The sequence below is a fragment of the Perissodus microlepis genome, chromosome 12 (genome assembly GCF_051167445.1).
Source record: "Perissodus microlepis isolate ML-2025 ecotype Zambia chromosome 12, ASM5116744v1, whole genome shotgun sequence".
Taxonomy (NCBI): domain Eukaryota; kingdom Metazoa; phylum Chordata; class Actinopteri; order Cichliformes; family Cichlidae; genus Perissodus; species Perissodus microlepis.
In genome coordinates, this window is record NC_140472.1 from 1,595,888 (window position 1) to 1,607,622 (window position 11,735).

Here is an 11,735-nt window from a genome sequence, read left to right on the forward strand (position 1 = left end):
CAGGATCTCCTCCCTTTTGACCTGTGGGTGAAATTGATTTAAGCAGCAGTTGGCCTCAATGCATCATCTTTGCTGTCAAAAGTGTGTCGTGGTTTGTTTTCAGCACTTTAAAGCTGACCGAGTTTTCAAACATTCTGTGCAGAGGCCACACGAAACAACACGCTGAAATGTCAGCACACTCCTGCATGCATATCTGCACTGAGCAGCCTCTATTTGACCCAACATGTCAGCAGTTGTTCTTTTGCCTCTTCACTACCAAATATCAGCAAACGACACTTTCACACAGTCCAATAAAGGTTCTTGTTTCCTCATTCGAGTCCAACGCTCTTTGGTTTCAAAGTATGCTTTGAGCTCCCTTCATTCCTCTTTTTAGGAGAAATGAGTTTGCACATATACTCAGGGTGAATTTTACTAATCATTCAGAACTTTTGGTGCAGTTGGTAAAATCCAGCAGCACCCATCGACTTGCTTCACAACACGTGCCATTTGGGAACTACTGGACTTGGTGATTTGTGCTAACTGACTGGAAATGTGTCTTTTTCTGTTTTCTACCATTTATGGCTGTTTGCAAGATCAGTCATACGAGAAACTTTTTAGGCTTCATCTCTCTATTGATTTAAGAAGAACAAATACTGAATATAGTCCTGGCTCAGAGTATATGAGATAAAGACTGCTGCCTGTTTTGCACAGTTGGTACCAAACACAGCAGAAAGCTCATGAATGTTAAGAAAACTGAAAGCTTGCTGTAAATGTGCTTCGCTGTTTTTGTTTTTGTTAGCCTGCAAATATAAATCTAACACTTCAGTCCTGTCAGTGATGCATTCCACATACAATTAAAAGCAGAGACTCTTCGGTCCACCGAATTTCCTTATTTATTGTAATCTGACAGTCTGCCTGCATGTTCCTTCTCTTTGTTCAGAGTTTTGAGGACTGATTTTTCCATTTTTTAAATCTACTATATCGCCTTGTTTCTCTGCATTGTATGTGTGTTTAGCTGACAGTGTTGGCAGGAGTCCGGCAGCTTCCCTCCCATGAAAAATGTAATAAAAGCCCAGTTACATGGTGTGGTCCAAAAGTGGGAGCCCACTAAATCGGTATGGATTAGTCCAGTAACCATAATCAGACAAAGTTATAACAAAAGGACTGTACTTTTATATTTTGGTTTGTTTTTAACAAAAGTGCTTTACACCATTTTCTCTCTCTCTCTCTCTCTCTCTCACACACACACACACACACACACACACACACACACACACACACACCTGTGGCAGCTGAGCAGCCAAGCACGTTTCTCACAGCTGCTGTTGGGAACAACTCGAGGTTTTCTGTCTTTCCTAAACAATCTGGATAATTAAGGAACTTGGGGTTGTCCACCGTGCATTATTTAACAGTCCACCTCTGCCACACGGGCAACTTGAGTTATAGAGCAAGCTGACAGAGTTACTTGGTTTTCTAAGTCTTCTTATCTTAATTAAATGTTCAATGGGGTTGAGGTCAGGTGATGAGAAAAGATAACAACACTTCTGTGTTCTTTAATTCAAGTATTTCTTTTAAGATTTTGGGTGCACTTCAGTTAAACAGATGCAGTATATCACATGACACCTCTCTCTGCAGATGCAAACCAGGGACAAGCCTGTCTCCTTGTCCTGGTGAGGCAGGAAACAGACCCAAGCATGCAGACTTGGAGCCAAACATGAAGAAGAGAAGACTCACCTTTTTGTAAATGGCAGCAGCAAATCCACAGCAATAATAGAAACAAAGAATTAAACTAAACTGAGGGCTTAAACACACACAAGATAATCAGGGAAAGAGACACAGCTAGGGAAAGTAAGGCACAGGGGAACAGAGTGAGTTAACGAGCAAGAAGGAAGCAAACGAGGTCAGGAGACTATCAAAATAAAACAGAAAACTAACACTGAGACTGAGACACACGAGCTTGACCAACACAAAGATAACTGGCTCTGCTGTCACTGCTTTGAGATCAGTTATGATCTGTGTATTGCATGTGTAGAAGTGCAGTCACTGAAAATGAATAGTTATGGTTCCTAATGAGGTCGTGACGATGAGCCCAAGGGCAATATCACGTCCAGGAAATCTAAGGGTTAACTAGAAAATTAAGGCTATGCAGGTTTAAAAATACAACAAAGGGAGAGCTATGGGTTCATATATGGAGCTAGTATTAGGAGGCTGTGGCGGAGGTGTGGTCCCGGGCGCGGCTGCAGGGGAGGAGTGGTGCAGTGAGCTCAACGGGGCGGTGCTGGAGATGCCGGTGAGAACAGCTGATGGCGATTTGGACTGATGGTGGTTTCCTTCCCTTTTTATAGTGAGACGGAGAGGAGCGGAGGGAGAGGGAAATCAGCTGGGACCGACAGCTGTCAGACGCTGTTCTGTCATAACCCAGTGGAAACTTTAAATAAATGTGGAATCTGATGATAAACACCTGTGTGTAGTGCATTTCACAGAGGCAAACAAGCCTTCTGTAATTTTTCATCTTAACAGACAAGTCATCTCTTACTAAGCACCTTGGGCAACCATGTCATGGAGAAGAATTGTAGTATCATCCTGTTTGCACATACTTCCTGTCACCCACTGTGAAATCCCCGTGTGTCCTACAGCGTTATGTTCTACATTCTGAAAACGTGACATCTGAGAGGGTCGATGATCTAAACTTCATTATCAGGAGGTGAACTCCAGGCATCATGTACACATCTGTTTTTTAAACTTGAAACTATTTTGTGAATCTCTGGGGTCATAATGCATACACACTCATGTGCACTTAAAGTAACCATATTAATAAATAAGAGTCTCATCCATGGATAGCTTGTTTACCCTGATGAAAGCCTGTTTATCACTCATGACAATTTGGATAGGTTTCAGACCCCCTTGACCCCGATTTGATAAATTAAGAAAACGTAGCTGTTTGAGCCCTTATAATGAAAATATATTCATCTTTACTTGTGTAAAGTCTTCAACACAAAAGCAATGAGAACAGCTATCAACTAGTGCAACAGACTCAAACTTCTCAAGGATAAAAGGAAGGAGACTGCTGGGGTTTGAATATAATACACTGCACTAACAATATTTCCACAGTTCACTTACAGCATCTTTGCTTCCTCTGGGTGACTCAGGAGACACAGACGCCCCATCATGTTGGTTCCTCCCTGATGGCAGACATGATAATAGGCTCCATTTTCTCACCCTACAAATGCTTTCACGCAGAACACTTAAACCTTCCAAGATTTTTCATTATGTCTATTAATAATTCAGAAATGCCCCAGATCACTTCCAGACGTTCCCTGCACTATTGTCCAGTGAATGAAGCCTGTGTGATTGTGTGCACGCAAGACAAATATGTGTCATAGCTGTTAGCCTCTAGACAACAGCTGTCTGTGGTGCAAGGAATAGTGGACAGAAACAGCAGAGCTGACCATCACTACAATGGTCTTATTCTATATTCGCCCAGATTCCAGCTTCTGACACTCTGCCAGAATTCAGCACGGCTGATGAGGGATATGGGGGGAGGCTCGCTCTGTGCTGAGCTGCAAGTATGTGTGGGATTGCATGGAACCATCAGAATACACTTTGATCAAAGCCCACCCATAATGTCTCTTTGCAACTGACATTTAGTTGCACTTAAGTGGTGCTGAATACTCGGGCCTCATTCGAATTCCTAAAGAAAATCTCGGAGACATCCTAAAATCTTACAACTGGAGAGTAAACAAAGAGCCAAGAGACGTGAATGCTTGAGAATAAAACAAGGCGATGGCATGCACTGAAACCATTACATGAACATTATGCAGCACTGACACACCAAAGACAAGCAATACCACTCTTGCACGAGTGCAGATGTACTGAATATCAGCACTGCTGTAGTACAGGCCAGACGTCTACTTTTACTACCGACCTTCATTATGATTCTGGGCTTTTGGCTCTACATGATCAGGTTTGTTTAGATTAGAGAAAGTTGGGTTTTGTTTTAGCCGCGTACCGCTGATGTCAAAGTCATTATCCACGTCAGCCCAGCTCTCACCTTATGCCATCGGAATATGAAATTCATGGAGGTTCTTTTTATTGTTCTTCCAAGTCGTAGTAATCAGGACAGAGATCGTTCTGACACGATTCAGAAGTTATTTACATTTCACTCAAAAACACAATCAGCCTGTCTTTCTCCTGCGTTGGTACCTTGTGGTATAGAGACTTTGTTGGGACCTCTAGTTTGAAAACTTGCACCGTCCCTTCTGCACAAGTTGAAAGTCTCGGGTAAAATTGCAGATGCCAGAAATGAACGTCATTTTTAAACTGATCCAAATCTCAGGTGAAGTACCCATGACTGTAAAGGCAGAGCTTTTCAGTGTCAGTATTTGATGAACCAACTGTATACTGGCTTCAGTTAAACATGGGCTTTACATGATCTTGAAATCATGGTATTCTGTTTTCACTGGATCCTTCCACAGCATCACAATATTTTTTGAAATGGGACAACAGGCGTGTATTAGGTGTACCGTGAATAAATCCAACAAATAAATCTTGTATGTGACGAGGCAACAATTTAACACTCAGCTGCAGAGTGGTGTTAATGTTTGGCTTTAGAGCTGGCATCTGTTGCTGGGTGTGACAGTGTGGCAGTGGAGCTGCCTGAAGACTGAAGCTCAACTCTTTTGTGGGCTTTCATAAATGCCAGCCAAGGGCAGCTGTTAGGATGTACTTATCACCAGTGTAGTTTGCAGTATTCGCTCTGTTAACTGAAAGTTAAAAACTAAAACTAAACAAATTTATTGCAATCATTACTGTTGGACGTACACAAAATCCAGGTCCCACTTATGGTTGTGGCGTTCCACGTATGTCCTGCCTGCTAGCATCTCGCACCCTGCTGTTATGTGCTGGATTGTCTCATCTTTACACAGCCTGGGGTCTTACCTGGTGTGATAGACTCCAGCCTCTGTGGATCTTCTGCTCAGAGCTTGTTCCTGTGCTGCCATGATTAGTGCCTCTGTGCTGTCTTTCAGTCCAGCTTTGTCGGGCCACCTCCTCTATCTGCCGGTGGTACATACCGTGCAGGGGCCTGTCCTTCCATGATGGTTCCTCCTCTTTCTTGGGTTTCTGCTGCCTGAGGTATTCACTGAGCACACGGTCGGTTGTGGCCATTTCACTGATGTATTTGTGGATGTTTGTTTTCTCATCCTGGACTGTAGTACTGACACTCACTAGTCCCTGACCTCCTTCCTTCCACTTAGTGTTCAACCTCAGGGTGAAACCCTCCATGCATGGTCAGGAGCTTCCTTGTCTTGATGTCAGTGGCTTCTATCTCCGCCTTTGCCAGCTTATTATCCCAGCAGGGTACCTGATCACGGGCAGGGCGTAGGTGTTGATAGCCCGGATCTTGTTCTTACTGTTCAGCTGACTCTTCGGGACTTGCCTGACCCTCTGCAGGTACTTGGTGGTTCCCAGTTGCCGGTGGGATTCCCAGGCACTGTCCTCAGTGTCTGGAATGTTGCCTTTTGGTACTGTGATCCCTGAGTTCGGACAACCTTCCCTCTCTTCGTTACCATCTGAAGATATATATGTGTGTGCTTCTCAAAAATAAAAGTAAAAAGTGTTTCCAGTATAAGTGGTCTGGAAGTAATTTGTCAGCTCTTTTCTAAGGGGCTTTCTCTCTGACAGGCTAGTAAAAGAGTCATCACTGCTGTTCCACTTCTTATGGACAGAGTCTTGGAAGAATTACATGGCATGTTTTCACTAATGTATATCGATTTATTCACTCAGAGCACAATGTGGGTGGATGTGCATAAGGTCTGTAACTGTAACTGCACAACATTTAGACTTGCAGTGTTTCTGGGGCAGAACAGGGAATGTGTGTGACGAAACTTGAATGCTTGCCCTGGGCAGGATGGGTCATCGCTGGAACAAAAACAAAACAATAATAGAGCAACTGGTGGGGGGTGTTGAGCAGCCTGTGTCCTTGGCTCAACTCTCAGATAACTAAAGTTGTAAAACATGAGAAATTCTTTAAAAGCTTGGGCATCACAGAAAGAGTTGTTCTCATTCATTGTTACAATTTGAAGATGTTGTATCACATTATTAATCAAAAGATGTCTGAGTGGAGCCTGGCTGGGTGTTTTCTCCTCATTCAGGTCGATTAGTGGGCAGACTTGGGTGGAGCTGCTTATACGAGGACTGTGGTTCTCTCCCAGACTGACTCTACCTACAAAGTAAGTAACTCGTACAGCACTTCAGGAGCACTTTATTAAAAGCACTTTAACTAGCACTTGCTTTATCACTGCACTTTAAGCATAGATTGGCACATCAGTAACCATTTGGACACAATAGGTTTAATTATTTATTGAATATTTATTGAGTATTGTATCAATTATCAGGTAGCCTGTTGTTCCAGGTCCTGCACAGCTGCTCCTCACTGATTGTGGTGGTTGTCTGTGAGGAGGAGAGAATTGCTACTGGGAACAAATAAGGTCTACTGTTAGGGAAAACATGGGCACATGTGTGTGCAAAGTCTAGAGGTCAGAGTGTTGGTGCAGAGAAGCTGCTGTGAGATGTGGTTACTCACCTGTGCTTTCTATGTCCTCTCCAGGGTGTTCGGACAAATGTTTCCTCGGAGGTCCGGACACCATTTAAACTTCCAGGAGGGAAGGGAGTGTGGGCAATCTCTGTACGTGGGGTTCTGGTGTTTTCATAATAGGCTTAACGTGTAAGGTTAAAGTATAAAAGATTTAATTATCAGAGAATGATAAAATGTGTGTATATATTTACAGAATGTTGGTGAAAAGTTAGAATTTGGTAAAGTCACAGAGTAAACAATGGTTTTGTCCTTAACAGCTCAGAGTATTTAAGGCTGCCATTTGTCATTAGACAAGGGAGTGGATGCTGTTGTTAGAAGACTTGGACTGCCACTGAGTGTCACGGCTTTAGATATATGTGGACACCTCTGGCTTCCACCATACTGTGTATTTAGTCTCCAACCCCACTGAGTTGGTGTCTTGTTTGTGCTCTGGTGGTGATTTCTGGTCTGTATATAACCAGACTCATAAAGTGAAATAGGCCAGTGGCAGAATTTTCTGGTGCTTGGAGTGAATGGTTAAAGTTTGAGTTGGCTACGAGACGTGAGTTTGAGAATTTGGAGAAGCTGATGAACTTGACTGTCCAGGTTGATATTTCCTTCTGTGCCAAGTCGTCTCCTTATCAGTGCAGAACTGAAGAAATCTGACAGCTGAAATGTACGGGAGGTCTGACCATGGACTGGGAAAAAAAACAGGAATCGTTGCATCACCGACACTAATCATACTGATGAAGCTCACACTTTATAACACACTAGCATCCATCTCCCTTTGAAGCCTGTCTGATCCAAGCCTGTTACTCAGATCACTGTGTCATCAGTTTAGGACCACCAGCATGTGGGGACAGAACCAGGAGGCCCTACACACGACTGCTGATTGGAACCAATGCGCTAACCAATAGGAGAGCCACAGACCCACGACATCATTCAGGTCAGAAAGTATTTTTATCTTCTAAAGCCATGACCTGTAAACTCAAAACCAGATATCTTGGTCCTTTTGTTGTTGGCAACGTGATGAATCCATCTGGCATCTGTTTCACCCTGATTTCTACGTCTCCCAGTTCAAACTGGTACCCTCCAGTCTCTGTGACACACCTGCAGCCCGAGCTAACTCTCCCCGTTCCTCTTTATAGACTCTGACTGCCAGTCGTTTATTGTGAGTCCTTCTGCCAAGTCTCTGTTCACCTTAATGAATGAATGTGTGAAAAAACCTTTACTGTGAGGTTCTTTGTGATATCGTGCTTTCTGGGTGCAATAAATCTGTAGCCGTGACAGAAAAGGAATGTATTACACATCACCTGTTACTTAAAAAAATGCATTGCATTACTGTACAACATGGTGCTCTGAGGTACACAGTCATACACAAGATCATTGTTTGAGTGTAGAAATATAAACACAAACCCAACAGCAAGGCTGAAGACGTCATAGTGCCTACAGGGATTCATCTGTAGAAATGGGGGCTACAGTGCTACAAGCCTGCATACATCACTGCGTCTGTTACCTGCTGGACAGCTTCGGCTGTTTGGATCAACATAAATTCAGCTCCAGGCTTTTTTCCTGGTAGCTTTATGCTAGCATGTTGTCTTAACAGGGGTTGTATATAAGCAGCAGTAGATGGTTTGTGGTTTGCACTTTAGCTTCATATAAAAGTTATGCACAAGGACTGAAATCACATCAGATAATCGTTGTCCAAACACTGGAAAAAAGGGCATTAATTGGTTTGTTTGTACTCTCTATTTGAGAATAATTTTATTGCAACTGAGTAAGATTTATAAGAATGAGTGGGGAGATGGGCAGGAGTAACATGACAAACAACACCACATAGGCTAAGACAACTAGAAGGTGAATGATAAACCTGTAGAATCAGCTGTCCTGCTAAAATATCTAAACTTTTTTACCCTCAGTACTCAGGTAATACTGTAAGACCAAATGGGTCTTGGGCCACCTGTGGCAACGATTACAGCCATGGTCAAAATGTCAGGTGGTAGAAACTTTGATTGATTTAGATTCTTGATCAGATTAACATAATCAGGAGTTTTCTGGTGTGGATCTAAAATGTCAATTTCTGCTGCCTTCTTCTAGTCTCAGAAATATCATTTTTAATCTCAGTAACATTTAAGCCAAATAAACAAGTGGTTATATAATAGTTATATTACTGGGAATGACAGCAACTCAGCCACAATGTGGTAGGCCACATAAAACCAAAGAGCGGGGTCAGCAGATGCATAGTGCACAGAGCAACTTTCTGCAGAGTCAGTTGCTGCAGACCTCCGAGCTTCATGTGAGTAGAGAGCTTCATGCAATGGGTTCCCATGGCCGAGCAGCTGCATCCAAGCCGTACATCACCAAGCGTAATGCAAAGTGTCGGATGCAGTGGTGTAAAGCACACTGTCACTGGACTCTAGAGCAGTGGAGACAGGTACTTGTCTGACTGCACTGTGCCAAGTGTAAGGTTTGGTGGATTATGGTCTGGGGTTGTTTTTCCAAAGTTGGGCTTGGCCCCTTAGTTCCAGTGCAAGGAATTCTTAATGCTTCAGCATACCAAGACATTTGTCACATTTCAAGTTTGGTGTGGATGAGCTTGACTGCCCTGCACAGAGTCCTGACTTCATTTAGAGAGGAGACTGTGAGCCAGGGCTTCTCATCGAACAGCAGCGTCTCACAAATACGCTTCTCTAAGGCTGGTCAAAATTTCCCATAAACAGCTGCTGTAGCTGATTAATCCAATAGAGAGAAGTACACCCTCTAATTGTATGTTACCCCACAATTCATAGCTCAACCATTCTATTTCTACAGTAAATATCTGTACCATTGTATTCCATTAAATCTATCGGATTATAAGCACACTACAGTAATTCTGTGGTTTCTGTAAACCAGAGTAATTTTAGGGACTTTTGTTCTCCTAAATGAAACATCTACATAATCAACAAACTATAACATTGTAAAACTAACTGTTTTAAGTAGTGTGGCTGAAATGTTTTGTGTATAAGTGATTGGTTTACTGACTGTTGGTAAATATAAATATAAATATAAATCCAGGAGCACAACAATAGTCACTTTTAGATTTCTGCAATGCTGTAAATCTTTGAGGGTTGTTTTTCAAGGCTGGGACAATAATTAACAGAAATGAAGCCGGTTCAGCCTAATTTAAGAACTACAGCAGCTTTTTTTCAACTTGTTTTATGAATAGTTTTTCTGAGCCTCATCTACTAAAGCACATTGTTCATAGCTGTATTTCTCATTTCTTCTTATCATTAGTCAGGTATAAATATTGCTTTGTTTAGAATTGTGCAACATTTGTCTTTGTTATTATTACACAAAGTAGCGTTATTGAAATGTGATGACAGCATCAGTTTCCAACAAGTGGAGCTGGGTGTGAGATTGCTTTGAATCCTTGATACAATTCTGCACAATTGATTCCGATGTTTCAGTTTTTCACAAAGCCTGCCATTCATCACTGGCAGGGAGGCTGAGAGACGCTCGGACCAAGTCTGAAGGAAAGACACGAGGGAAGAAAACTAACTGGCAAAGGAAAACAGAAGTTACAGAACGATAAGCAAACAGGGAAATGTGGCTACAAAAGGAAAACAGGCAGAAACACAGTGAACTAATAAACTCTGATATAAATAGTAAGTGCGACTGACCGTGACGGGCTCAGACTCTTTTACTGTGGGCTTTTTAGTCAGTTTGTTTTAGGAATTGATAAACAAGTGACACTTCATATGAATTCTCATACGTTTTGTCTCCACCCAGATGAAAAAGGGTGGAAGGTGTCAGGCTGGGTGAGTGGCTGTGTTTTTTCCTTGTTTTCACTCGCAGCCCCGCCTTTGGGCTCTCATCAACACACCTGGTGGGCTCACCTAACAGCAGTCCAGCCATCACCAGCCAGTGTTTAAGGCCAGCAGCTTATCTACCTTCCAACAGTTTGTCTGCTGACCAGTTAGTACCAGTTAGCTCACTCTGGTTCTTGCATTCTTTGTTTTTTATGTCTCGTCTTGTTTCTGCCTGTGCCTCTAGTGTTGCTACGGAAACAGTCTCTCTGGATATTTGGATCCTGGACACATGCTCAGCTTCACTCTGCTCACCTGCCTGCCCTCCCGCCTCCCTCATCTTGGGCTGCTGGACATTCCCAGGTCCACCTCTCAATTCCTGCACAGTCGTCAAGGATGCTCACCCAGCCACCTGCAGCCGTTCCACTCCCGGGACGCTCTCCACCTACTTTTAAAATAAGCCACTTGGTGTTAGGTTATTTAGTTCATCCTCACCCCGGTTTCCTCTTCTCAGCTAATCGTTCTCTCTTTCCATTCCAGAAGACCTACGCCTGTGTTACATCTTTCCTCCCCCCCGTGAATAGTTTCAGCTCTATAGTTCTGTCCCACACAAACATTTCCCTGTGAGACTTTTTCTAAATAGGATCTGTGTTTTGCGTCTCAGCCTGTCCGTGTCTCGTTCTGCCTCTTCGGGTCCACGTCCTCGTCATTGGTAAAATCCTACCCTAAGTCTAGGCGGGGTATTAAAATGTATCTTAGGTGTTAAGAGGTTAAACTCGAGCTTGAGCTCATTGAACAGATACAAAGAAAACAAATTCTAGAAACCAAGAATGTAAATGTAAGCAGTCGGACTAGAAAGATCTGGCACACACATGCCCTGATCTCCAAGAGGCTTTGGCAACATGCTGACTGTACAGCTTGCTTTAATGCACAATAATGAATATGAAGCAAGGCATTGCTAAATGTTCACTTTATCTTCTTATTTATGTAATATTACTTCAGTGATTTATTAAAGTCCGGATGCTGCACAGCTCTGTTGTTCCTGATTACAGACAGATGCATACTCCCCTCACACAACCAACAGATTGGGCTTCTTTCCTTGCCAGAGATGTTTGATCAGATTTGGAAAGGGACTCTACAGCTCCGTTTGTTTCTTTTATTTATCTCTGCGTGTGCCAGACTACCTGTTATCTAGTCATCATCCTCACATGCCAAAATCAGTGGGTGTTTCAGAACATCTTTGTCTGTGTTTCTCCTACAAAATGTTGATGCGAGGTCCTGACACAACCTCTCCTCCTCCATAATTTCCAAAGGCCTTCATTGTGTGTAACACAATGGCCTTCTTTGGTGTGCTTCTCACTGCCTAAACCTCAGGGAAGCCCCCCTTTGCAGAGAAC